At 55.7% G+C, this 22,475-nt stretch overlaps 41 non-coding genes across 41 annotated transcripts; 10 read left to right on the forward strand and 31 right to left on the reverse strand.

The window, feature by feature from the left end:
• Positions 1–492: 492 nt before the first annotated feature.
• Trnai-aau lies at positions 493–567 on the reverse strand. Its single transcript has one exon. It is a non-coding gene; the product is annotated as a tRNA-Ile (tRNA).
• Positions 568–1,113: 546 nt separating this feature from the next.
• Positions 1,114–1,186, reverse strand: Trnam-cau. The gene has a single exon. It is a non-coding gene; the product is annotated as a tRNA-Met (tRNA).
• Positions 1,187–1,560: 374 nt separating this feature from the next.
• Trnag-gcc lies at positions 1,561–1,631 on the reverse strand. The gene has a single exon. It is a non-coding gene; the product is annotated as a tRNA-Gly (tRNA).
• A 340-nt stretch (positions 1,632–1,971) lies between these two features.
• On the forward strand, positions 1,972–2,043 carry Trnaa-ugc. The gene has a single exon. It is a non-coding gene; the product is annotated as a tRNA-Ala (tRNA).
• A 592-nt stretch (positions 2,044–2,635) lies between these two features.
• Positions 2,636–2,710, reverse strand: Trnai-aau. Its single transcript has one exon. It is a non-coding gene; the product is annotated as a tRNA-Ile (tRNA).
• Positions 2,711–3,256: 546 nt separating this feature from the next.
• On the reverse strand, positions 3,257–3,329 carry Trnam-cau. The gene has a single exon. It is a non-coding gene; the product is annotated as a tRNA-Met (tRNA).
• A 375-nt stretch (positions 3,330–3,704) lies between these two features.
• On the reverse strand, positions 3,705–3,775 carry Trnag-gcc. The gene has a single exon. It is a non-coding gene; the product is annotated as a tRNA-Gly (tRNA).
• A 340-nt stretch (positions 3,776–4,115) lies between these two features.
• Trnaa-ugc lies at positions 4,116–4,187 on the forward strand. Its single transcript has one exon. It is a non-coding gene; the product is annotated as a tRNA-Ala (tRNA).
• Positions 4,188–4,779: 592 nt separating this feature from the next.
• Positions 4,780–4,853, reverse strand: Trnai-aau. Its single transcript has one exon. It is a non-coding gene; the product is annotated as a tRNA-Ile (tRNA).
• Positions 4,854–5,399: 546 nt separating this feature from the next.
• On the reverse strand, positions 5,400–5,472 carry Trnam-cau. The gene has a single exon. It is a non-coding gene; the product is annotated as a tRNA-Met (tRNA).
• A 375-nt stretch (positions 5,473–5,847) lies between these two features.
• On the reverse strand, positions 5,848–5,918 carry Trnag-gcc. Its single transcript has one exon. It is a non-coding gene; the product is annotated as a tRNA-Gly (tRNA).
• Positions 5,919–6,258: 340 nt separating this feature from the next.
• Positions 6,259–6,330, forward strand: Trnaa-ugc. The gene has a single exon. It is a non-coding gene; the product is annotated as a tRNA-Ala (tRNA).
• Positions 6,331–6,922: 592 nt separating this feature from the next.
• On the reverse strand, positions 6,923–6,997 carry Trnai-aau. Its single transcript has one exon. It is a non-coding gene; the product is annotated as a tRNA-Ile (tRNA).
• A 546-nt stretch (positions 6,998–7,543) lies between these two features.
• On the reverse strand, positions 7,544–7,616 carry Trnam-cau. Its single transcript has one exon. It is a non-coding gene; the product is annotated as a tRNA-Met (tRNA).
• A 375-nt stretch (positions 7,617–7,991) lies between these two features.
• On the reverse strand, positions 7,992–8,062 carry Trnag-gcc. Its single transcript has one exon. It is a non-coding gene; the product is annotated as a tRNA-Gly (tRNA).
• Positions 8,063–8,402: 340 nt separating this feature from the next.
• Positions 8,403–8,474, forward strand: Trnaa-ugc. The gene has a single exon. It is a non-coding gene; the product is annotated as a tRNA-Ala (tRNA).
• Positions 8,475–9,066: 592 nt separating this feature from the next.
• Positions 9,067–9,141, reverse strand: Trnai-aau. Its single transcript has one exon. It is a non-coding gene; the product is annotated as a tRNA-Ile (tRNA).
• Positions 9,142–9,687: 546 nt separating this feature from the next.
• On the reverse strand, positions 9,688–9,760 carry Trnam-cau. Its single transcript has one exon. It is a non-coding gene; the product is annotated as a tRNA-Met (tRNA).
• Positions 9,761–10,135: 375 nt separating this feature from the next.
• Trnag-gcc lies at positions 10,136–10,206 on the reverse strand. The gene has a single exon. It is a non-coding gene; the product is annotated as a tRNA-Gly (tRNA).
• Positions 10,207–10,546: 340 nt separating this feature from the next.
• Trnaa-ugc lies at positions 10,547–10,618 on the forward strand. The gene has a single exon. It is a non-coding gene; the product is annotated as a tRNA-Ala (tRNA).
• Positions 10,619–11,210: 592 nt separating this feature from the next.
• Positions 11,211–11,285, reverse strand: Trnai-aau. Its single transcript has one exon. It is a non-coding gene; the product is annotated as a tRNA-Ile (tRNA).
• A 546-nt stretch (positions 11,286–11,831) lies between these two features.
• On the reverse strand, positions 11,832–11,904 carry Trnam-cau. Its single transcript has one exon. It is a non-coding gene; the product is annotated as a tRNA-Met (tRNA).
• Positions 11,905–12,279: 375 nt separating this feature from the next.
• Trnag-gcc lies at positions 12,280–12,350 on the reverse strand. Its single transcript has one exon. It is a non-coding gene; the product is annotated as a tRNA-Gly (tRNA).
• Positions 12,351–12,690: 340 nt separating this feature from the next.
• On the forward strand, positions 12,691–12,762 carry Trnaa-ugc. Its single transcript has one exon. It is a non-coding gene; the product is annotated as a tRNA-Ala (tRNA).
• Positions 12,763–13,354: 592 nt separating this feature from the next.
• Positions 13,355–13,429, reverse strand: Trnai-aau. The gene has a single exon. It is a non-coding gene; the product is annotated as a tRNA-Ile (tRNA).
• A 546-nt stretch (positions 13,430–13,975) lies between these two features.
• Trnam-cau lies at positions 13,976–14,048 on the reverse strand. Its single transcript has one exon. It is a non-coding gene; the product is annotated as a tRNA-Met (tRNA).
• A 375-nt stretch (positions 14,049–14,423) lies between these two features.
• Positions 14,424–14,494, reverse strand: Trnag-gcc. Its single transcript has one exon. It is a non-coding gene; the product is annotated as a tRNA-Gly (tRNA).
• A 340-nt stretch (positions 14,495–14,834) lies between these two features.
• Trnaa-ugc lies at positions 14,835–14,906 on the forward strand. Its single transcript has one exon. It is a non-coding gene; the product is annotated as a tRNA-Ala (tRNA).
• Positions 14,907–15,498: 592 nt separating this feature from the next.
• Trnai-aau lies at positions 15,499–15,573 on the reverse strand. Its single transcript has one exon. It is a non-coding gene; the product is annotated as a tRNA-Ile (tRNA).
• A 546-nt stretch (positions 15,574–16,119) lies between these two features.
• Positions 16,120–16,192, reverse strand: Trnam-cau. The gene has a single exon. It is a non-coding gene; the product is annotated as a tRNA-Met (tRNA).
• A 375-nt stretch (positions 16,193–16,567) lies between these two features.
• On the reverse strand, positions 16,568–16,638 carry Trnag-gcc. Its single transcript has one exon. It is a non-coding gene; the product is annotated as a tRNA-Gly (tRNA).
• A 340-nt stretch (positions 16,639–16,978) lies between these two features.
• Trnaa-ugc lies at positions 16,979–17,050 on the forward strand. The gene has a single exon. It is a non-coding gene; the product is annotated as a tRNA-Ala (tRNA).
• Positions 17,051–17,642: 592 nt separating this feature from the next.
• Trnai-aau lies at positions 17,643–17,717 on the reverse strand. The gene has a single exon. It is a non-coding gene; the product is annotated as a tRNA-Ile (tRNA).
• Positions 17,718–18,263: 546 nt separating this feature from the next.
• Trnam-cau lies at positions 18,264–18,336 on the reverse strand. Its single transcript has one exon. It is a non-coding gene; the product is annotated as a tRNA-Met (tRNA).
• Positions 18,337–18,711: 375 nt separating this feature from the next.
• Trnag-gcc lies at positions 18,712–18,782 on the reverse strand. The gene has a single exon. It is a non-coding gene; the product is annotated as a tRNA-Gly (tRNA).
• Positions 18,783–19,122: 340 nt separating this feature from the next.
• Positions 19,123–19,194, forward strand: Trnaa-ugc. Its single transcript has one exon. It is a non-coding gene; the product is annotated as a tRNA-Ala (tRNA).
• A 592-nt stretch (positions 19,195–19,786) lies between these two features.
• On the reverse strand, positions 19,787–19,861 carry Trnai-aau. Its single transcript has one exon. It is a non-coding gene; the product is annotated as a tRNA-Ile (tRNA).
• A 546-nt stretch (positions 19,862–20,407) lies between these two features.
• Positions 20,408–20,480, reverse strand: Trnam-cau. Its single transcript has one exon. It is a non-coding gene; the product is annotated as a tRNA-Met (tRNA).
• A 375-nt stretch (positions 20,481–20,855) lies between these two features.
• Trnag-gcc lies at positions 20,856–20,926 on the reverse strand. Its single transcript has one exon. It is a non-coding gene; the product is annotated as a tRNA-Gly (tRNA).
• Positions 20,927–21,266: 340 nt separating this feature from the next.
• Positions 21,267–21,338, forward strand: Trnaa-ugc. The gene has a single exon. It is a non-coding gene; the product is annotated as a tRNA-Ala (tRNA).
• Positions 21,339–21,930: 592 nt separating this feature from the next.
• On the reverse strand, positions 21,931–22,004 carry Trnai-aau. Its single transcript has one exon. It is a non-coding gene; the product is annotated as a tRNA-Ile (tRNA).
• Between the last annotated feature and the right edge of the window lie 471 nt (positions 22,005–22,475).

The raw sequence follows: 22,475 nt of genomic DNA on the forward strand, positions 1-22,475 counted from the left end.
GACTTGTCTCGACTTTGCTCAGCTGACGCGAGAGCTGACGCTCTCCAGTCGGCCTATATCAAAACGACAAGCACGAGAAACGACTGAGAGAGGCAGGGAGAGGCGAGGCGGTGGACACACAGCACGCCCCTTCATTTCACGGTGGCGTCTCCCTCACTGAATCGGTCTGCAGCTGCGAAAACAAAGGAGAAAGAAAAATAGGAAGCAAAATTGCCAACAGTACCCTGTGTTCCCATGCGGTCACCCGCCCAAGCACTGACAAGGGCCAAAGTTGTTACACGTCGGCAATCGGGCATTTTCTTTCATTTTCTCTTTGCCGTATGAGAACCAGCGTATTCAACATATTGTGACCATTGCCGAGCGAATGCTGCAGCGCTTCCCGACGAGTCGGGTTCGGATCCTCTGCCAACGTCCACGCACGGCGATGATCTTTTGGTCATCACACTCGCCAGCTGAAATCGGCGCTGCCTTTTCGTAGTAGTAAAAGCCTACTGGCCCGTGGGGGGATCGAACACCACGACCTTCGCGTTATTAGCACGACGCTCTAACCAACTGAGCTAACGGGCCTCGACGCGGACGGTTGCTCAGCCCTACGCTGGAAACACGTCGCATGAAGCCACACGCCACTTCTAGGGTCACCGTGTGTCTGCTTCGCCCGTCTATGTACTGCTGGCGGTCACGAAACAGTAGCTGTACTGCGAGCAGGACGGGAAACGGCAGCACGCACTGCTGAAAATTGAGACGATTCGTGTGGAAAAAATTCCGTTCCGGTTCCGGCAATCGAGCCCGGGCCTCCGGGGTGATAGCCAGGCATCCTAGCCACTAGATCTCACCGGATTTGGGCGTCCGTTCGACGGATCGGATGGTCTCTCGCACCCTTCTCTCTTTGCGAACGTCATTGCGCGTACTGGCTGGCAAGGCGCGCACCTCAAAAGTCTCAGAGCAATGCTTTTGGCTTCATGCTCTACTGGGAGAAGAGGAAAAGGAAAGCTGTCAGTATCAATAACAGGAAGTATAAATTTTCTCTCTGAAGCGTTGAAACGTTGTGGATAACAAACAAGAAATAAGTTCGAGCCCTAGCGACAGCACCACCGTGAGTCACAGAAAATTAAATGCCCCGGGTGAGGATCGAACTCACGACCTTAAAATTATGAGACTTACGCGCTGACTACTGCGCTACCGAGGCACGGGGCGGACCGTTGGTCCTGGGAACTGGGCAAGTAGCGTACCCATTGTTAGACGCAGAGATACACTACTTGGTGGATAACGTGTTCTGTTGCTACACGTGCATTGCCGGCCCAGTTGATTGTGGTGGTGCTGCAGCTTTTGCAACGATGGGCAGTACTCCCGTCGTTCAAGTTCATTGCCTCGGAGGCACCTGGACACAGCAACTTGTGAGGCCAGGCCGACGCCAGTCCGCAGAACATGACGCGAGCGTCTGAGTGGGGAACCGCGCGTGCTGCGTTCTCGGTTCTTCTCAAGGGAATCCCGCTATACATTCTTGTGGATCGTGCATCTCAAGCGCGCAAGCCACACGGCACCGCGGGAAAAGCAAAACGATGCATCGGCCGGGAATCGAACCCGGGCCGCCCGCGTGGCAGGCGAGCATTCTACCACTGAACCACCGATGCTCAGACCAGTAGCAATCTTTCGCTGCTTCCCGAGCAGATGTCTCGAGATAACGTGGGACTGCCGTCAAGCGCCGTAGCATTCTGTCGAGAAAATGCTGCAGACGCTGAATCCTGCACTGTACTGCCTAAAAATGCCGCCAGAACGCCGTCCTCTGCGTCCTCTTGCGTCGCCGGCGCCGACTCTTGCCAAAGGGTGCGAAATGTGCATGGATACGCCGTGCGAATGCATCTGCATGTGCTCCCCTAGCCTACCTCGTAATGCGCCTAGGGCTACGATCACCTTCGGCCGCTGCCGACTGGCGGGAAGCCGACACAGCGCGGCGTGGGGGCGCCCGGTTGTGCGGTGGTGGTGTAAAGGTCAGCATAGTTGCCTTGCAAGCAGTTGATCCGGGTTCGATTCCCGGCCACCGCAGCAGGCTTTCAGCTTTGCGTATGAGTACTTTTGCCACGCGCCGTTAAATTAATGTTCTTTCTCCCTCTTACTCGCTGCAGACCAGCCTACAGTGTGTCTCGACTTGTCTCGACTTTGCTCAGCTGACGCGAGAGCTGACGCTCTCCAGTCGGCCTATATCAAAACGACAAGCACGAGAAACGACTGAGAGAGGCAGGGAGAGGCGAGGCGGTGGACACACAGCACGCCCCTTCATTTCACGGTGGCGTCTCCCTCACTGAATCGGTCTGCAGCTGCGAAAACAAAGGAGAAAGAAAAATAGGAAGCAAAATTGCCAACAGTACCCTGTGTTCCCATGCGGTCACCCGCCCAAGCACTGACAAGGGCCAAAGTTGTTACACGTCGGCAATCGGGCATTTTCTTTCATTTTCTCTTTGCCGTATGAGAACCAGCGTATTCAACATATTGTGACCATTGCCGAGCGAATGCTGCAGCGCTTCCCGACGAGTCGGGTTCGGATCCTCTGCCAACGTCCACGCACGGCGATGATCTTTTGGTCATCACACTCGCCAGCTGAAATCGGCGCTGCCTTTTCGTAGTAGTAAAAGCCTACTGGCCCGTGGGGGGATCGAACACCACGACCTTCGCGTTATTAGCACGACGCTCTAACCAACTGAGCTAACGGGCCTCGACGCGGACGGTTGCTCAGCCCTACGCTGGAAACACGTCGCATGAAGCCACACGCCACTTCTAGGGTCACCGTGTGTCTGCTTCGCCCGTCTATGTACTGCTGGCGGTCACGAAACAGTAGCTGTACTGCGAGCAGGACGGGAAACGGCAGCACGCACTGCTGAAAATTGAGACGATTCGTGTGGAAAAAATTCCGTTCCGGTTCCGGCAATCGAGCCCGGGCCTCCGGGGTGATAGCCAGGCATCCTAGCCACTAGATCTCACCGGATTTGGGCGTCCGTTCGACGGATCGGATGGTCTCTCGCACCCTTCTCTCTTTGCGAACGTCATTGCGCGTACTGGCTGGCAAGGCGCGCACCTCAAAAGTCTCAGAGCAATGCTTTTGGCTTCATGCTCTACTGGGAGAAGAGGAAAAGGAAAGCTGTCAGTATCAATAACAGGAAGTATAAATTTTCTCTCTGAAGCGTTGAAACGTTGTGGATAACAAACAAGAAATAAGTTCGAGCCCTAGCGACAGCACCACCGTGAGTCACAGAAAATTAAATGCCCCGGGTGAGGATCGAACTCACGACCTTAAAATTATGAGACTTACGCGCTGACTACTGCGCTACCGAGGCACGGGGCGGACCGTTGGTCCTGGGAACTGGGCAAGTAGCGTACCCATTGTTAGACGCAGAGATACACTACTTGGTGGATAACGTGTTCTGTTGCTACACGTGCATTGCCGGCCCAGTTGATTGTGGTGGTGCTGCAGCTTTTGCAACGATGGGCAGTACTCCCCGTCGTTCAAGTTCATTGCCTCGGAGGCACCTGGACACAGCAACTTGTGAGGCCAGGCCGACGCCAGTCCGCAGAACATGACGCGAGCGTCTGAGTGGGGAACCGCGCGTGCTGCGTTCTCGGTTCTTCTCAAGGGAATCCCGCTATACATTCTTGTGGATCGTGCATCTCAAGCGCGCAAGCCACACGGCACCGCGGGAAAAGCAAAACGATGCATCGGCCGGGAATCGAACCCGGGCCGCCCGCGTGGCAGGCGAGCATTCTACCACTGAACCACCGATGCTCAGACCAGTAGCAATCTTTCGCTGCTTCCCGAGCAGATGTCTCGAGATAACGTGGGACTGCCGTCAAGCGCCGTAGCATTCTGTCGAGAAAATGCTGCAGACGCTGAATCCTGCACTGTACTGCCTAAAAATGCCGCCAGAACGCCGTCCTCTGCGTCCTCTTGCGTCGCCGGCGCCGACTCTTGCCAAAGGGTGCGAAATGTGCATGGATACGCCGTGCGAATGCATCTGCATGTGCTCCCCTAGCCTACCTCGTAATGCGCCTAGGGCTACGATCACCTTCGGCCGCTGCCGACTGGCGGGAAGCCGACACAGCGCGGCGTGGGGGCGCCCGGTTGTGCGGTGGTGGTGTAAAGGTCAGCATAGTTGCCTTGCAAGCAGTTGATCCGGGTTCGATTCCCGGCCACCGCAGCAGGCTTTCAGCTTTGCGTATGAGTACTTTTGCCACGCGCCGTTAAATTAATGTTCTTTCTCCCTCTTACTCGCTGCAGACCAGCCTACAGTGTGTCTCGACTTGTCTCGACTTTGCTCAGCTGACGCGAGAGCTGACGCTCTCCAGTCGGCCTATATCAAAACGACAAGCACGAGAAACGACTGAGAGAGGCAGGGAGAGGCGAGGCGGTGGACACACAGCACGCCCCTTCATTTCACGGTGGCGTCTCCCTCACTGAATCGGTCTGCAGCTGCGAAAACAAAGGAGAAAGAAAAATAGGAAGCAAAATTGCCAACAGTACCCTGTGTTCCCATGCGGTCACCCGCCCAAGCACTGACAAGGGCCAAAGTTGTTACACGTCGGCAATCGGGCATTTTCTTTCATTTTCTCTTTGCCGTATGAGAACCAGCGTATTCAACATATTGTGACCATTGCCGAGCGAATGCTGCAGCGCTTCCCGACGAGTCGGGTTCGGATCCTCTGCCAACGTCCACGCACGGCGATGATCTTTTGGTCATCACACTCGCCAGCTGAAATCGGCGCTGCCTTTTCGTAGTAGTAAAAGTCTACTGGCCCGTGGGGGGATCGAACCCACGACCTTCGCGTTATTAGCACGACGCTCTAACCAACTGAGCTAACGGGCCTCGACGCGGACGGTTGCTCAGCCCTACGCTGGAAACACGTCGCATGAAGCCACACGCCACTTCTAGGGTCACCGTGTGTCTGCTTCGCCCGTCTATGTTCTGCTGGCGGTCACGAAACAGTAGCTGTACTGCGAGCAGGACGGGAAACGGCAGCACGCACTGCTGAAACTTGAGACGATTCGTGTGGAAAAAATTCCGTTCCGGTTTCGGCAATCGAGCCCGGGCCTCCGGGGTGATAGCCAGGCATCCTAGCCACTAGATCTCACCGGATTTGGGCGTCCGTTCGACGGATCGGATGGTCTCTCGCACCCTTCTCTCTTTGCGAACGTCATTGCGCATACTGGCTGGCAAGGCGCGCACCTCAAAAGTCTCAGAGCAATGCTTTTGGCTTCATGCTCTACTGGGAGAAGAGGAAAAGGAAAGCTGTCAGTATCAATAACAGGAAGTATAAATTTTCTCTCTGAAGCGTTGAAACGTTGTGGATAACAAACAAGAAATAAGTTCGAGCCCTAGCGACAGCACCACCGTGAGTCACAGAAAATTAAATGCCCCGGGTGAGGATCGAACTCACGACCTTAAAATTATGAGACTTACGCGCTGACTACTGCGCTACCGAGGCACGGGGCGGACCGTTGGTCCTGGGAACTGGGCAAGTAGCGTACCCATTGTTAGACGCAGAGATACACTACTTGGTGGATAACGTGTTCTGTTGCTACACGTGCATTGCCGGCCCAGTTGATTGTGGTGGTGCTGCAGCTTTTGCAACGATGGGCAGTACTCGCCGTCGTTCAAGTTCATTGCCTCGGAGGCACCTGGACACAGCAACTTGTGAGGCCAGGCCGACGCCAGTCCGCAGAACATGACGCGAGCGTCTGAGTGGGGAACCGCGCGTGCTGCGTTCTCGGTTCTTCTCAAGGGAATCCCGCTATACATTCTTGTGGATCGTGCATCTCAAGCGCGCAAGCCACACGGCACCGCGGGAAAAGCAAAACGATGCATCGGCCGGGAATCGAACCCGGGCCGCCCGCGTGGCAGGCGAGCATTCTACCACTGAACCACCGATGCTCAGACCAGTAGCAATCTTTCGCTGCTTCCCGAGCAGATGTCTCGAGATAACGTGGGACTGCCGTCAAGCGCCGTAGCATTCTGTCGAGAAAATGCTGCAGACGCTGAATCCTGCACTGTACTGCCTAAAAATGCCGCCAGAACGCCGTCCTCTGCGTCCTCTTGCGTCGCCGGCGCCGACTCTTGCCAAAGGGTGCGAAATGTGCATGGATACGCCGTGCGAATGCATCTGCATGTGCTCCCCTAGCCTACCTCGTAATGCGCCTAGGGCTACGATCACCTTCGGCCGCTGCCGACTGGCGGGAAGCCGACACAGCGCGGCGTGGGGGCGCCCGGTTGTGCGGTGGTGGTGTAAAGGTCAGCATAGTTGCCTTGCAAGCAGTTGATCCGGGTTCGATTCCCGGCCACCGCAGCAGGCTTTCAGCTTTGCGTATGAGTACTTTTGCCACGCGCCGTTAAATTAATGTTCTTTCTCCCTCTTACTCGCTGCAGACCAGCCTACAGTGTGTCTCGACTTGTCTCGACTTTGCTCAGCTGACGCGAGAGCTGACGCTCTCCAGTCGGCCTATATCAAAACGACAAGCACGAGAAACGACTGAGAGAGGCAGGGAGAGGCGAGGCGGTGGACACACAGCACGCCCCTTCATTTCACGGTGGCGTCTCCCTCACTGAATCGGTCTGCAGCTGCGAAAACAAAGGAGAAAGAAAAATAGGAAGCAAAATTGCCAACAGTACCCTGTGTTCCCATGCGGTCACCCGCCCAAGCACTGACAAGGGCCAAAGTTGTTACACGTCGGCAATCGGGCATTTTCTTTCATTTTCTCTTTGCCGTATGAGAACCAGCGTATTCAACATATTGTGACCATTGCCGAGCGAATGCTGCAGCGCTTCCCGACGAGTCGGGTTCGGATCCTCTGCCAACGTCCACGCACGGCGATGATCTTTTGGTCATCACACTCGCCAGCTGAAATCGGCGCTGCCTTTTCGTAGTAGTAAAAGCCTACTGGCCCGTGGGGGGATCGAACACCACGACCTTCGCGTTATTAGCACGACGCTCTAACCAACTGAGCTAACGGGCCTCGACGCGGACGGTTGCTCAGCCCTACGCTGGAAACACGTCGCATGAAGCCACACGCCACTTCTAGGGTCACCGTGTGTCTGCTTCGCCCGTCTATGTACTGCTGGCGGTCACGAAACAGTAGCTGTACTGCGAGCAGGACGGGAAACGGCAGCACGCACTGCTGAAAATTGAGACGATTCGTGTGGAAAAAATTCCGTTCCGGTTCCGGCAATCGAGCCCGGGCCTCCGGGGTGATAGCCAGGCATCCTAGCCACTAGATCTCACCGGATTTGGGCGTCCGTTCGACGGATCGGATGGTCTCTCGCACCCTTCTCTCTTTGCGAACGTCATTGCGCGTACTGGCTGGCAAGGCGCGCACCTCAAAAGTCTCAGAGCAATGCTTTTGGCTTCATGCTCTACTGGGAGAAGAGGAAAAGGAAAGCTGTCAGTATCAATAACAGGAAGTATAAATTTTCTCTCTGAAGCGTTGAAACGTTGTGGATAACAAACAAGAAATAAGTTCGAGCCCTAGCGACAGCACCACCGTGAGTCACAGAAAATTAAATGCCCCGGGTGAGGATCGAACTCACGACCTTAAAATTATGAGACTTACGCGCTGACTACTGCGCTACCGAGGCACGGGGCGGACCGTTGGTCCTGGGAACTGGGCAAGTAGCGTACCCATTGTTAGACGCAGAGATACACTACTTGGTGGATAACGTGTTCTGTTGCTACACGTGCATTGCCGGCCCAGTTGATTGTGGTGGTGCTGCAGCTTTTGCAACGATGGGCAGTACTCCCCGTCGTTCAAGTTCATTGCCTCGGAGGCACCTGGACACAGCAACTTGTGAGGCCAGGCCGACGCCAGTCCGCAGAACATGACGCGAGCGTCTGAGTGGGGAACCGCGCGTGCTGCGTTCTCGGTTCTTCTCAAGGGAATCCCGCTATACATTCTTGTGGATCGTGCATCTCAAGCGCGCAAGCCACACGGCACCGCGGGAAAAGCAAAACGATGCATCGGCCGGGAATCGAACCCGGGCCGCCCGCGTGGCAGGCGAGCATTCTACCACTGAACCACCGATGCTCAGACCAGTAGCAATCTTTCGCTGCTTCCCGAGCAGATGTCTCGAGATAACGTGGGACTGCCGTCAAGCGCCGTAGCATTCTGTCGAGAAAATGCTGCAGACGCTGAATCCTGCACTGTACTGCCTAAAAATGCCGCCAGAACGCCGTCCTCTGCGTCCTCTTGCGTCGCCGGCGCCGACTCTTGCCAAAGGGTGCGAAATGTGCATGGATACGCCGTGCGAATGCATCTGCATGTGCTCCCCTAGCCTACCTCGTAATGCGCCTAGGGCTACGATCACCTTCGGCCGCTGCCGACTGGCGGGAAGCCGACACAGCGCGGCGTGGGGGCGCCCGGTTGTGCGGTGGTGGTGTAAAGGTCAGCATAGTTGCCTTGCAAGCAGTTGATCCGGGTTCGATTCCCGGCCACCGCAGCAGGCTTTCAGCTTTGCGTATGAGTACTTTTGCCACGCGCCGTTAAATTAATGTTCTTTCTCCCTCTTACTCGCTGCAGACCAGCCTACAGTGTGTCTCGACTTGTCTCGACTTTGCTCAGCTGACGCGAGAGCTGACGCTCTCCAGTCGGCCTATATCAAAACGACAAGCACGAGAAACGACTGAGAGAGGCAGGGAGAGGCGAGGCGGTGGACACACAGCACGCCCCTTCATTTCACGGTGGCGTCTCCCTCACTGAATCGGTCTGCAGCTGCGAAAACAAAGGAGAAAGAAAAATAGGAAGCAAAATTGCCAACAGTACCCTGTGTTCCCATGCGGTCACCCGCCCAAGCACTGACAAGGGCCAAAGTTGTTACACGTCGGCAATCGGGCATTTTCTTTCATTTTCTCTTTGCCGTATGAGAACCAGCGTATTCAACATATTGTGACCATTGCCGAGCGAATGCTGCAGCGCTTCCCGACGAGTCGGGTTCGGATCCTCTGCCAACGTCCACGCACGGCGATGATCTTTTGGTCATCACACTCGCCAGCTGAAATCGGCGCTGCCTTTTCGTAGTAGTAAAAGCCTACTGGCCCGTGGGGGGATCGAACACCACGACCTTCGCGTTATTAGCACGACGCTCTAACCAACTGAGCTAACGGGCCTCGACGCGGACGGTTGCTCAGCCCTACGCTGGAAACACGTCGCATGAAGCCACACGCCACTTCTAGGGTCACCGTGTGTCTGCTTCGCCCGTCTATGTACTGCTGGCGGTCACGAAACAGTAGCTGTACTGCGAGCAGGACGGGAAACGGCAGCACGCACTGCTGAAAATTGAGACGATTCGTGTGGAAAAAATTCCGTTCCGGTTCCGGCAATCGAGCCCGGGCCTCCGGGGTGATAGCCAGGCATCCTAGCCACTAGATCTCACCGGATTTGGGCGTCCGTTCGACGGATCGGATGGTCTCTCGCACCCTTCTCTCTTTGCGAACGTCATTGCGCGTACTGGCTGGCAAGGCGCGCACCTCAAAAGTCTCAGAGCAATGCTTTTGGCTTCATGCTCTACTGGGAGAAGAGGAAAAGGAAAGCTGTCAGTATCAATAACAGGAAGTATAAATTTTCTCTCTGAAGCGTTGAAACGTTGTGGATAACAAACAAGAAATAAGTTCGAGCCCTAGCGACAGCACCACCGTGAGTCACAGAAAATTAAATGCCCCGGGTGAGGATCGAACTCACGACCTTAAAATTATGAGACTTACGCGCTGACTACTGCGCTACCGAGGCACGGGGCGGACCGTTGGTCCTGGGAACTGGGCAAGTAGCGTACCCATTGTTAGACGCAGAGATACACTACTTGGTGGATAACGTGTTCTGTTGCTACACGTGCATTGCCGGCCCAGTTGATTGTGGTGGTGCTGCAGCTTTTGCAACGATGGGCAGTACTCCCCGTCGTTCAAGTTCATTGCCTCGGAGGCACCTGGACACAGCAACTTGTGAGGCCAGGCCGACGCCAGTCCGCAGAACATGACGCGAGCGTCTGAGTGGGGAACCGCGCGTGCTGCGTTCTCGGTTCTTCTCAAGGGAATCCCGCTATACATTCTTGTGGATCGTGCATCTCAAGCGCGCAAGCCACACGGCACCGCGGGAAAAGCAAAACGATGCATCGGCCGGGAATCGAACCCGGGCCGCCCGCGTGGCAGGCGAGCATTCTACCACTGAACCACCGATGCTCAGACCAGTAGCAATCTTTCGCTGCTTCCCGAGCAGATGTCTCGAGATAACGTGGGACTGCCGTCAAGCGCCGTAGCATTCTGTCGAGAAAATGCTGCAGACGCTGAATCCTGCACTGTACTGCCTAAAAATGCCGCCAGAACGCCGTCCTCTGCGTCCTCTTGCGTCGCCGGCGCCGACTCTTGCCAAAGGGTGCGAAATGTGCATGGATACGCCGTGCGAATGCATCTGCATGTGCTCCCCTAGCCTACCTCGTAATGCGCCTAGGGCTACGATCACCTTCGGCCGCTGCCGACTGGCGGGAAGCCGACACAGCGCGGCGTGGGGGCGCCCGGTTGTGCGGTGGTGGTGTAAAGGTCAGCATAGTTGCCTTGCAAGCAGTTGATCCGGGTTCGATTCCCGGCCACCGCAGCAGGCTTTCAGCTTTGCGTATGAGTACTTTTGCCACGCGCCGTTAAATTAATGTTCTTTCTCCCTCTTACTCGCTGCAGACCAGCCTACAGTGTGTCTCGACTTGTCTCGACTTTGCTCAGCTGACGCGAGAGCTGACGCTCTCCAGTCGGCCTATATCAAAACGACAAGCACGAGAAACGACTGAGAGAGGCAGGGAGAGGCGAGGCGGTGGACACACAGCACGCCCCTTCATTTCACGGTGGCGTCTCCCTCACTGAATCGGTCTGCAGCTGCGAAAACAAAGGAGAAAGAAAAATAGGAAGCAAAATTGCCAACAGTACCCTGTGTTCCCATGCGGTCACCCGCCCAAGCACTGACAAGGGCCAAAGTTGTTACACGTCGGCAATCGGGCATTTTCTTTCATTTTCTCTTTGCCGTATGAGAACCAGCGTATTCAACATATTGTGACCATTGCCGAGCGAATGCTGCAGCGCTTCCCGACGAGTCGGGTTCGGATCCTCTGCCAACGTCCACGCACGGCGATGATCTTTTGGTCATCACACTCGCCAGCTGAAATCGGCGCTGCCTTTTCGTAGTAGTAAAAGCCTACTGGCCCGTGGGGGGATCGAACACCACGACCTTCGCGTTATTAGCACGACGCTCTAACCAACTGAGCTAACGGGCCTCGACGCGGACGGTTGCTCAGCCCTACGCTGGAAACACGTCGCATGAAGCCACACGCCACTTCTAGGGTCACCGTGTGTCTGCTTCGCCCGTCTATGTACTGCTGGCGGTCACGAAACAGTAGCTGTACTGCGAGCAGGACGGGAAACGGCAGCACGCACTGCTGAAAATTGAGACGATTCGTGTGGAAAAAATTCCGTTCCGGTTCCGGCAATCGAGCCCGGGCCTCCGGGGTGATAGCCAGGCATCCTAGCCACTAGATCTCACCGGATTTGGGCGTCCGTTCGACGGATCGGATGGTCTCTCGCACCCTTCTCTCTTTGCGAACGTCATTGCGCGTACTGGCTGGCAAGGCGCGCACCTCAAAAGTCTCAGAGCAATGCTTTTGGCTTCATGCTCTACTGGGAGAAGAGGAAAAGGAAAGCTGTCAGTATCAATAACAGGAAGTATAAATTTTCTCTCTGAAGCGTTGAAACGTTGTGGATAACAAACAAGAAATAAGTTCGAGCCCTAGCGACAGCACCACCGTGAGTCACAGAAAATTAAATGCCCCGGGTGAGGATCGAACTCACGACCTTAAAATTATGAGACTTACGCGCTGACTACTGCGCTACCGAGGCACGGGGCGGACCGTTGGTCCTGGGAACTGGGCAAGTAGCGTACCCATTGTTAGACGCAGAGATACACTACTTGGTGGATAACGTGTTCTGTTGCTACACGTGCATTGCCGGCCCAGTTGATTGTGGTGGTGCTGCAGCTTTTGCAACGATGGGCAGTACTCGCCGTCGTTCAAGTTCATTGCCTCGGAGGCACCTGGACACAGCAACTTGTGAGGCCAGGCCGACGCCAGTCCGCAGAACATGACGCGAGCGTCTGAGTGGGGAACCGCGCGTGCTGCGTTCTCGGTTCTTCTCAAGGGAATCCCGCTATACATTCTTGTGGATCGTGCATCTCAAGCGCGCAAGCCACACGGCACCGCGGGAAAAGCAAAACGATGCATCGGCCGGGAATCGAACCCGGGCCGCCCGCGTGGCAGGCGAGCATTCTACCACTGAACCACCGATGCTCAGACCAGTAGCAATCTTTCGCTGCTTCCCGAGCAGATGTCTCGAGATAACGTGGGACTGCCGTCAAGCGCCGTAGCATTCTGTCGAGAAAATGCTGCAGACGCTGAATCCTGCACTGTACTGCCTAAAAATGCCGCCAGAACGCCGTCCTCTGCGTCCTCTTGCGTCGCCGGCGCCGACTCTTGCCAAAGGGTGCGAAATGTGCATGGATACGCCGTGCGAATGCATCTGCATGTGCTCCCCTAGCCTACCTCGTAATGCGCCTAGGGCTACGATCACCTTCGGCCGCTGCCGACTGGCGGGAAGCCGACACAGCGCGGCGTGGGGGCGCCCGGTTGTGCGGTGGTGGTGTAAAGGTCAGCATAGTTGCCTTGCAAGCAGTTGATCCGGGTTCGATTCCCGGCCACCGCAGCAGGCTTTCAGCTTTGCGTATGAGTACTTTTGCCACGCGCCGTTAAATTAATGTTCTTTCTCCCTCTTACTCGCTGCAGACCAGCCTACAGTGTGTCTCGACTTGTCTCGACTTTGCTCAGCTGACGCGAGAGCTGACGCTCTCCAGTCGGCCTATATCAAAACGACAAGCACGAGAAACGACTGAGAGAGGCAGGGAGAGGCGAGGCGGTGGACACACAGCACGCCCCTTCATTTCACGGTGGCGTCTCCCTCACTGAATCGGTCTGCAGCTGCGAAAACAAAGGAGAAAGAAAAATAGGAAGCAAAATTGCCAACAGTACCCTGTGTTCCCATGCGGTCACCCGCCCAAGCACTGACAAGGGCCAAAGTTGTTACACGTCGGCAATCGGGCATTTTCTTTCATTTTCTCTTTGCCGTATGAGAACCAGCGTATTCAACATATTGTGACCATTGCCGAGCGAATGCTGCAGCGCTTCCCGACGAGTCGGGTTCGGATCCTCTGCCAACGTCCACGCACGGCGATGATCTTTTGGTCATCACACTCGCCAGCTGAAATCGGCGCTGCCTTTTCGTAGTAGTAAAAGCCTACTGGCCCGTGGGGGGATCGAACACCACGACCTTCGCGTTATTAGCACGACGCTCTAACCAACTGAGCTAACGGGCCTCGACGCGGACGGTTGCTCAGCCCTACGCTGGAAACACGTCGCATGAAGCCACACGCCACTTCTAGGGTCACCGTGTGTCTGCTTCGCCCGTCTATGTACTGCTGGCGGTCACGAAACAGTAGCTGTACTGCGAGCAGGACGGGAAACGGCAGCACGCACTGCTGAAAATTGAGACGATTCGTGTGGAAAAAATTCCGTTCCGGTTCCGGCAATCGAGCCCGGGCCTCCGGGGTGATAGCCAGGCATCCTAGCCACTAGATCTCACCGGATTTGGGCGTCCGTTCGACGGATCGGATGGTCTCTCGCACCCTTCTCTCTTTGCGAACGTCATTGCGCGTACTGGCTGGCAAGGCGCGCACCTCAAAAGTCTCAGAGCAATGCTTTTGGCTTCATGCTCTACTGGGAGAAGAGGAAAAGGAAAGCTGTCAGTATCAATAACAGGAAGTATAAATTTTCTCTCTGAAGCGTTGAAACGTTGTGGATAACAAACAAGAAATAAGTTCGAGCCCTAGCGACAGCACCACCGTGAGTCACAGAAAATTAAATGCCCCGGGTGAGGATCGAACTCACGACCTTAAAATTATGAGACTTCCGCGCTGACTACTGCGCTACCGAGGCACGGGGCGGACCGTTGGTCCTGGGAACTGGGCAAGTAGCGTACCCATTGTTAGACGCAGAGATACACTACTTGGTGGATAACGTGTTCTGTTGCTACACGTGCATTGCCGGCCCAGTTGATTGTGGTGGTGCTGCAGCTTTTGCAACGATGGGCAGTACTCCCCGTCGTTCAAGTTCATTGCCTCGGAGGCACCTGGACACAGCAACTTGTGAGGCCAGGCCGACGCCAGTCCGCAGAACATGACGCGAGCGTCTGAGTGGGGAACCGCGCGTGCTGCGTTCTCGGTTCTTCTCAAGGGAATCCCGCTATACATTCTTGTGGATCGTGCATCTCAAGCGCGCAAGCCACACGGCACCGCGGGAAAAGCAAAACGATGCATCGGCCGGGAATCGAACCCGGGCCGCCCGCGTGGCAGGCGAGCATTCTACCACTGAACCACCGATGCTCAGACCAGTAGCAATCTTTCGCTGCTTCCCGAGCAGATGTCTCGAGATAACGTGGGACTGCCGTCAAGCGCCGTAGCATTCTGTCGAGAAAATGCTGCAGACGCTGAATCCTGCACTGTACTGCCTAAAAATGCCGCCAGAACGCCGTCCTCTGCGTCCTCTTGCGTCGCCGGCGCCGACTCTTGCCAAAGGGTGCGAAATGTGCATGGATACGCCGTGCGAATGCATCTGCATGTGCTCCCCTAGCCTACCTCGTAATGCGCCTAGGGCTACGATCACCTTCGGCCGCTGCCGACTGGCGGGAAGCCGACACAGCGCGGCGTGGGGGCGCCCGGTTGTGCGGTGGTGGTGTAAAGGTCAGCATAGTTGCCTTGCAAGCAGTTGATCCGGGTTCGATTCCCGGCCACCGCAGCAGGCTTTCAGCTTTGCGTATGAGTACTTTTGCCACGCGCCGTTAAATTAATGTTCTTTCTCCCTCTTACTCGCTGCAGACCAGCCTACAGTGTGTCTCGACTTGTCTCGACTTTGCTCAGCTGACGCGAGAGCTGACGCTCTCCAGTCGGCCTATATCAAAACGACAAGCACGAGAAACGACTGAGAGAGGCAGGGAGAGGCGAGGCGGTGGACACACAGCACGCCCCTTCATTTCACGGTGGCGTCTCCCTCACTGAATCGGTCTGCAGCTGCGAAAACAAAGGAGAAAGAAAAATAGGAAGCAAAATTGCCAACAGTACCCTGTGTTCCCATGCGGTCACCCGCCCAAGCACTGACAAGGGCCAAAGTTGTTACACGTCGGCAATCGGGCATTTTCTTTCATTTTCTCTTTGCCGTATGAGAACCAGCGTATTCAACATATTGTGACCATTGCCGAGCGAATGCTGCAGCGCTTCCCGACGAGTCGGGTTCGGATCCTCTGCCAACGTCCACGCACGGCGATGATCTTTTGGTCATCACACTCGCCAGCTGAAATCGGCGCTGCCTTTTCGTAGTAGTAAAAGCCTACTGGCCCGTGGGGGGATCGAACACCACGACCTTCGCGTTATTAGCACGACGCTCTAACCAACTGAGCTAACGGGCCTCGACGCGGACGGTTGCTCAGCCCTACGCTGGAAACACGTCGCATGAAGCCACACGCCACTTCTAGGGTCACCGTGTGTCTGCTTCGCCCGTCTATGTACTGCTGGCGGTCACGAAACAGTAGCTGTACTGCGAGCAGGACGGGAAACGGCAGCACGCACTGCTGAAAATTGAGACGATTCGTGTGGAAAAAATTCCGTTCCGGTTCCGGCAATCGAGCCCGGGCCTCCGGGGTGATAGCCAGGCATCCTAGCCACTAGATCTCACCGGATTTGGGCGTCCGTTCGACGGATCGGATGGTCTCTCGCACCCTTCTCTCTTTGCGAACGTCATTGCGCGTACTGGCTGGCAAGGCGCGCACCTCAAAAGTCTCAGAGCAATGCTTTTGGCTTCATGCTCTACTGGGAGAAGAGGAAAAGGAAAGCTGTCAGTATCAATAACAGGAAGTATAAATTTTCTCTCTGAAGCGTTGAAACGTTGTGGATAACAAACAAGAAATAAGTTCGAGCCCTAGCGACAGCACCACCGTGAGTCACAGAAAATTAAATGCCCCGGGTGAGGATCGAACTCACGACCTTAAAATTATGAGACTTACGCGCTGACTACTGCGCTACCGAGGCACGGGGCGGACCGTTGGTCCTGGGAACTGGGCAAGTAGCGTACCCATTGTTAGACGCAGAGATACACTACTTGGTGGATAACGTGTTCTGTTGCTACACGTGCATTGCCGGCCCAGTTGATTGTGGTGGTGCTGCAGCTTTTGCAACGATGGGCAGTACTCCCCGTCGTTCAAGTTCATTGCCTCGGAGGCACCTGGACACAGCAACTTGTGAGGCCAGGCCGACGCCAGTCCGCAGAACATGACGCGAGCGTCTGAGTGGGGAACCGCGCGTGCTGCGTTCTCGGTTCTTCTCAAGGGAATCCCGCTATACATTCTTGTGGATCGTGCATCTCAAGCGCGCAAGCCACACGGCACCGCGGGAAAAGCAAAACGATGCATCGGCCGGGAATCGAACCCGGGCCGCCCGCGTGGCAGGCGAGCATTCTACCACTGAACCACCGATGCTCAGACCAGTAGCAATCTTTCGCTGCTTCCCGAGCAGATGTCTCGAGATAACGTGGGACTGCCGTCAAGCGCCGTAGCATTCTGTCGAGAAAATGCTGCAGACGCTGAATCCTGCACTGTACTGCCTAAAAATGCCGCCAGAACGCCGTCCTCTGCGTCCTCTTGCGTCGCCGGCGCCGACTCTTGCCAAAGGGTGCGAAATGTGCATGGATACGCCGTGCGAATGCATCTGCATGTGCTCCCCTAGCCTACCTCGTAATGCGCCTAGGGCTACGATCACCTTCGGCCGCTGCCGACTGGCGGGAAGCCGACACAGCGCGGCGTGGGGGCGCCCGGTTGTGCGGTGGTGGTGTAAAGGTCAGCATAGTTGCCTTGCAAGCAGTTGATCCGGGTTCGATTCCCGGCCACCGCAGCAGGCTTTCAGCTTTGCGTATGAGTACTTTTGCCACGCGCCGTTAAATTAATGTTCTTTCTCCCTCTTACTCGCTGCAGACCAGCCTACAGTGTGTCTCGACTTGTCTCGACTTTGCTCAGCTGACGCGAGAGCTGACGCTCTCCAGTCGGCCTATATCAAAACGACAAGCACGAGAAACGACTGAGAGAGGCAGGGAGAGGCGAGGCGGTGGACACACAGCACGCCCCTTCATTTCACGGTGGCGTCTCCCTCACTGAATCGGTCTGCAGCTGCGAAAACAAAGGAGAAAGAAAAATAGGAAGCAAAATTGCCAACAGTACCCTGTGTTCCCATGCGGTCACCCGCCCAAGCACTGACAAGGGCCAAAGTTGTTACACGTCGGCAATCGGGCATTTTCTTTCATTTTCTCTTTGCCGTATGAGAACCAGCGTATTCAACATATTGTGACCATTGCCGAGCGAATGCTGCAGCGCTTCCCGACGAGTCGGGTTCGGATCCTCTGCCAACGTCCACGCACGGCGATGATCTTTTGGTCATCACACTCGCCAGCTGAAATCGGCGCTGCCTTTTCGTAGTAGTAAAAGCCTACTGGCCCGTGGGGGGATCGAACACCACGACCTTCGCGTTATTAGCACGACGCTCTAACCAACTGAGCTAACGGGCCTCGACGCGGACGGTTGCTCAGCCCTACGCTGGAAACACGTCGCATGAAGCCACACGCCACTTCTAGGGTCACCGTGTGTCTGCTTCGCCCGTCTATGTACTGCTGGCGGTCACGAAACAGTAGCTGTACTGCGAGCAGGACGGGAAACGGCAGCACGCACTGCTGAAAATTGAGACGATTCGTGTGGAAAAAATTCCGTTCCGGTTCCGGCAATCGAGCCCGGGCCTCCGGGGTGATAGCCAGGCATCCTAGCCACTAGATCTCACCGGATTTGGGCGTCCGTTCGACGGATCGGATGGTCTCTCGCACCCTTCTCTCTTTGCGAACGTCATTGCGCGTACTGGCTGGCAAGGCGCGCACCTCAAAAGTCTCAGAGCAATGCTTTTGGCTTCATGCTCTACTGGGAGAAGAGGAAAAGGAAAGCTGTCAGTATCAATAACAGGAAGTATAAATTTTCTCTCTGAAGCGTTGAAACGTTGTGGATAACAAACAAGAAATAAGTTCGAGCCCTAGCGACAGCACCACCGTGAGTCACAGAAAATTAAATGCCCCGGGTGAGGATCGAACTCACGACCTTAAAATTATGAGACTTACGCGCTGACTACTGCGCTACCGAGGCACGGGGCGGACCGTTGGTCCTGGGAACTGGGCAAGTAGCGTACCCATTGTTAGACGCAGAGATACACTACTTGGTGGATAACGTGTTCTGTTGCTACACGTGCATTGCCGGCCCAGTTGATTGTGGTGGTGCTGCAGCTTTTGCAACGATGGGCAGTACTCCCCGTCGTTCAAGTTCATTGCCTCGGAGGCACCTGGACACAGCAACTTGTGAGGCCAGGCCGACGCCAGTCCGCAGAACATGACGCGAGCGTCTGAGTGGGGAACCGCGCGTGCTGCGTTCTCGGTTCTTCTCAAGGGAATCCCGCTATACATTCTTGTGGATCGTGCATCTCAAGCGCGCAAGCCACACGGCACCGCGGGAAAAGCAAAACGATGCATCGGCCGGGAATCGAACCCGGGCCGCCCGCGTGGCAGGCGAGCATTCTACCACTGAACCACCGATGCTCAGACCAGTAGCAATCTTTCGCTGCTTCCCGAGCAGATGTCTCGAGATAACGTGGGACTGCCGTCAAGCGCCGTAGCATTCTGTCGAGAAAATGCTGCAGACGCTGAATCCTGCACTGTACTGCCTAAAAATGCCGCCAGAACGCCGTCCTCTGCGTCCTCTTGCGTCGCCGGCGCCGACTCTTGCCAAAGGGTGCGAAATGTGCATGGATACGCCGTGCGAATGCATCTGCATGTGCTCCCCTAGCCTACCTCGTAATGCGCCTAGGGCTACGATCACCTTCGGCCGCTGCCGACTGGCGGGAAGCCGACACAGCGCGGCGTGGGGGCGCCCGGTTGTGCGGTGGTGGTGTAAAGGTCAGCATAGTTGCCTTGCAAGCAGTTGATCCGGGTTCGATTCCCGGCCACCGCAGCAGGCTTTCAGCTTTGCGTATGAGTACTTTTGCCACGCGCCGTTAAATTAATGTTCTTTCTCCCTCTTACTCGCTGCAGACCAGCCTACAGTGTGTCTCGACTTGTCTCGACTTTGCTCAGCTGACGCGAGAGCTGACGCTCTCCAGTCGGCCTATATCAAAACGACAAGCACGAGAAACGACTGAGAGAGGCAGGGAGAGGCGAGGCGGTGGACACACAGCACGCCCCTTCATTTCACGGTGGCGTCTCCCTCACTGAATCGGTCTGCAGCTGCGAAAACAAAGGAGAAAGAAAAATAGGAAGCAAAATTGCCAACAGTACCCTGTGTTCCCATGCGGTCACCCGCCCAAGCACTGACAAGGGCCAAAGTTGTTACACGTCGGCAATCGGGCATTTTCTTTCATTTTCTCTTTGCCGTATGAGAACCAGCGTATTCAACATATTGTGACCATTGCCGAGCGAATGCTGCAGCGCTTCCCGACGAGTCGGGTTCGGATCCTCTGCCAACGTCCACGCACGGCGATGATCTTTTGGTCATCACACTCGCCAGCTGAAATCGGCGCTGCCTTTTCGTAGTAGTAAAAGCCTACTGGCCCGTGGGGGGATCGAACACCACGACCTTCGCGTTATTAGCACGACGCTCTAACCAACTGAGCTAACGGGCCTCGACGCGGACGGTTGCTCAGCCCTACGCTGGAAACACGTCGCATGAAGCCACACGCCACTTCTAGGGTCACCGTGTGTCTGCTTCGCCCGTCTATGTACTGCTGGCGGTCACGAAACAGTAGCTGTACTGCGAGCAGGACGGGAAACGGCAGCACGCACTGCTGAAAATTGAGACGATTCGTGTGGAAAAAATTCCGTTCCGGTTCCGGCAATCGAGCCCGGGCCTCCGGGGTGATAGCCAGGCATCCTAGCCACTAGATCTCACCGGATTTGGGCGTCCGTTCGACGGATCGGATGGTCTCTCGCACCCTTCTCTCTTTGCGAACGTCATTGCGCGTACTGGCTGGCAAGGCGCGCACCTCAAAAGTCTCAGAGCAATGCTTTTGGCTTCATGCTCTACTGGGAGAAGAGGAAAAGGAAAGCTGTCAGTATCAATAACAGGAAGTATAAATTTTCTCTCTGAAGCGTTGAAACGTTGTGGATAACAAACAAGAAATAAGTTCGAGCCCTAGCGACAGCACCACCGTGAGTCACAGAAAATTAAATGCCCCGGGTGAGGATCGAACTCACGACCTTAAAATTATGAGACTTACGCGCTGACTACTGCGCTACCGAGGCACGGGGCGGACCGTTGGTCCTGGGAACTGGGCAAGTAGCGTACCCATTGTTAGACGCAGAGATACACTACTTGGTGGATAACGTGTTCTGTTGCTACACGTGCATTGCCGGCCCAGTTGATTGTGGCGGTGCTGCAGCTTTTGCAACGATGGGCAGTACTCCCCGTCGTTCAAGTTCATTGCCTCGGAGGCACCTGGACACAGCAACTTGTGAGGCCAGGCCGACGCCAGTCCGCAGAACATGACGCGAGCGTCTGAGTGGGGAACCGCGCGTGCTGCGTTCTCGGTTCTTCTCAAGGGAATCCCGCTATACATTCTTGTGGATCGTGCATCTCAAGCGCGCAAGCCACACGGCACCGCGGGAAAAGCAAAACGATGCATCGGCCGGGAATCGAACCCGGGCCGCCCGCGTGGCAGGCGAGCATTCTACCACTGAACCACCGATGCTCAGACCAGTAGCAATCTTTCGCTGCTTCCCGAGCAGATGTCTCGAGATAACGTGGGACTGCCGTCAAGCGCCGTAGCATTCTGTCGAGAAAATGCTGCAGACGCTGAATCCTGCACTGTACTGCCTAAAAATGCCGCCAGAACGCCGTCCTCTGCGTCCTCTTGCGTCGCCGGCGCCGACTCTTGCCAAAGGGTGCGAAATGTGCATGGATACGCCGTGCGAATGCATCTGCATGTGCTCCCCTAGCCTACCTCGTAATGCGCCTAGGGCTACGATCACCTTCGGCCGCTGCCGACTGGCGGGAAGCCGACACAGCGCGGCGTGGGGGCGCCCGGTTGTGCGGTGGTGGTGTAAAGGTCAGCATAGTTGCCTTGCAAGCAGTTGATCCGGGTTCGATTCCCGGCCACCGCAGCAGGCTTTCAGCTTTGCGTATGAGTACTTTTGCCACGCGCCGTTAAATTAATGTTCTTTCTCCCTCTTACTCGCTGCAGACCAGCCTACAGTGTGTCTCGACTTGTCTCGACTTTGCTCAGCTGACGCGAGAGCTGACGCTCTCCAGTCGGCCTATATCAAAACGACAAGCACGAGAAACGACTGAGAGAGGCAGGGAGAGGCGAGGCGGTGGACACACAGCACGCCCCTTCATTTCACGGTGGCGTCTCCCTCACTGAATCGGTCTGCAGCTGCGAAAACAAAGGAGAAAGAAAAATAGGAAGCAAAATTGCCAACAGTACCCTGTGTTCCCATGCGGTCACCCGCCCAAGCACTGACAAGGGCCAAAGTTGTTACACGTCGGCAATCGGGCATTTTCTTTCATTTTCTCTTTGCCGTATGAGAACCAGCGTATTCAACATATTGTGACCATTGCCGAGCGAATGCTGCAGCGCTTCCCGACGAGTCGGGTTCGGATCCTCTGCCAACGTCCACGCACGGCGATGATCTTTTGGTCATCACACTCGCCAGCTGAAATCGGCGCTGCCTTTTCGTAGTAGTAAAAGTCTACTGGCCCGTGGGGGGATCGAACCCACGACCTTCGCGTTATTAGCACGACGCTCTAACCAACTGAGCTAACGGGCCTCGACGCGGACGGTTGCTCAGCCCTACGCTGGAAACACGTCGCATGAAGCCACACGCCACTTCTAGGGTCACCGTGTGTCTGCTTCGCCCGTCTATGTTCTGCTGGCGGTCACGAAACAGTAGCTGTACTGCGAGCAGGACGGGAAACGGCAGCACGCACTGCTGAAACTTGAGACGATTCGTGTGGAAAAAATTCCGTTCCGGTTTCGGCAATCGAGCCCGGGCCTCCGGGGTGATAGCCAGGCATCCTAGCCACTAGATCTCACCGGATTTGGGCGTCCGTTCGACGGATCGGATGGTCTCTCGCACCCTTCTCTCTTTGCGAACGTCATTGCGCATACTGGCTGGCAAGGCGCGCACCTCAAAAGTCTCAGAGCAATGCTTTTGGCTTCATGCTCTACTGGGAGAAGAGGAAAAGGAAAGCTGTCAGTATCAATAACAGGAAGTATAAATTTTCTCTCTGAAGCGTTG

This window comes from Schistocerca piceifrons, chromosome 2, assembly GCF_021461385.2.
Source record: "Schistocerca piceifrons isolate TAMUIC-IGC-003096 chromosome 2, iqSchPice1.1, whole genome shotgun sequence".
NCBI classification, from domain to species: domain Eukaryota; kingdom Metazoa; phylum Arthropoda; class Insecta; order Orthoptera; family Acrididae; genus Schistocerca; species Schistocerca piceifrons.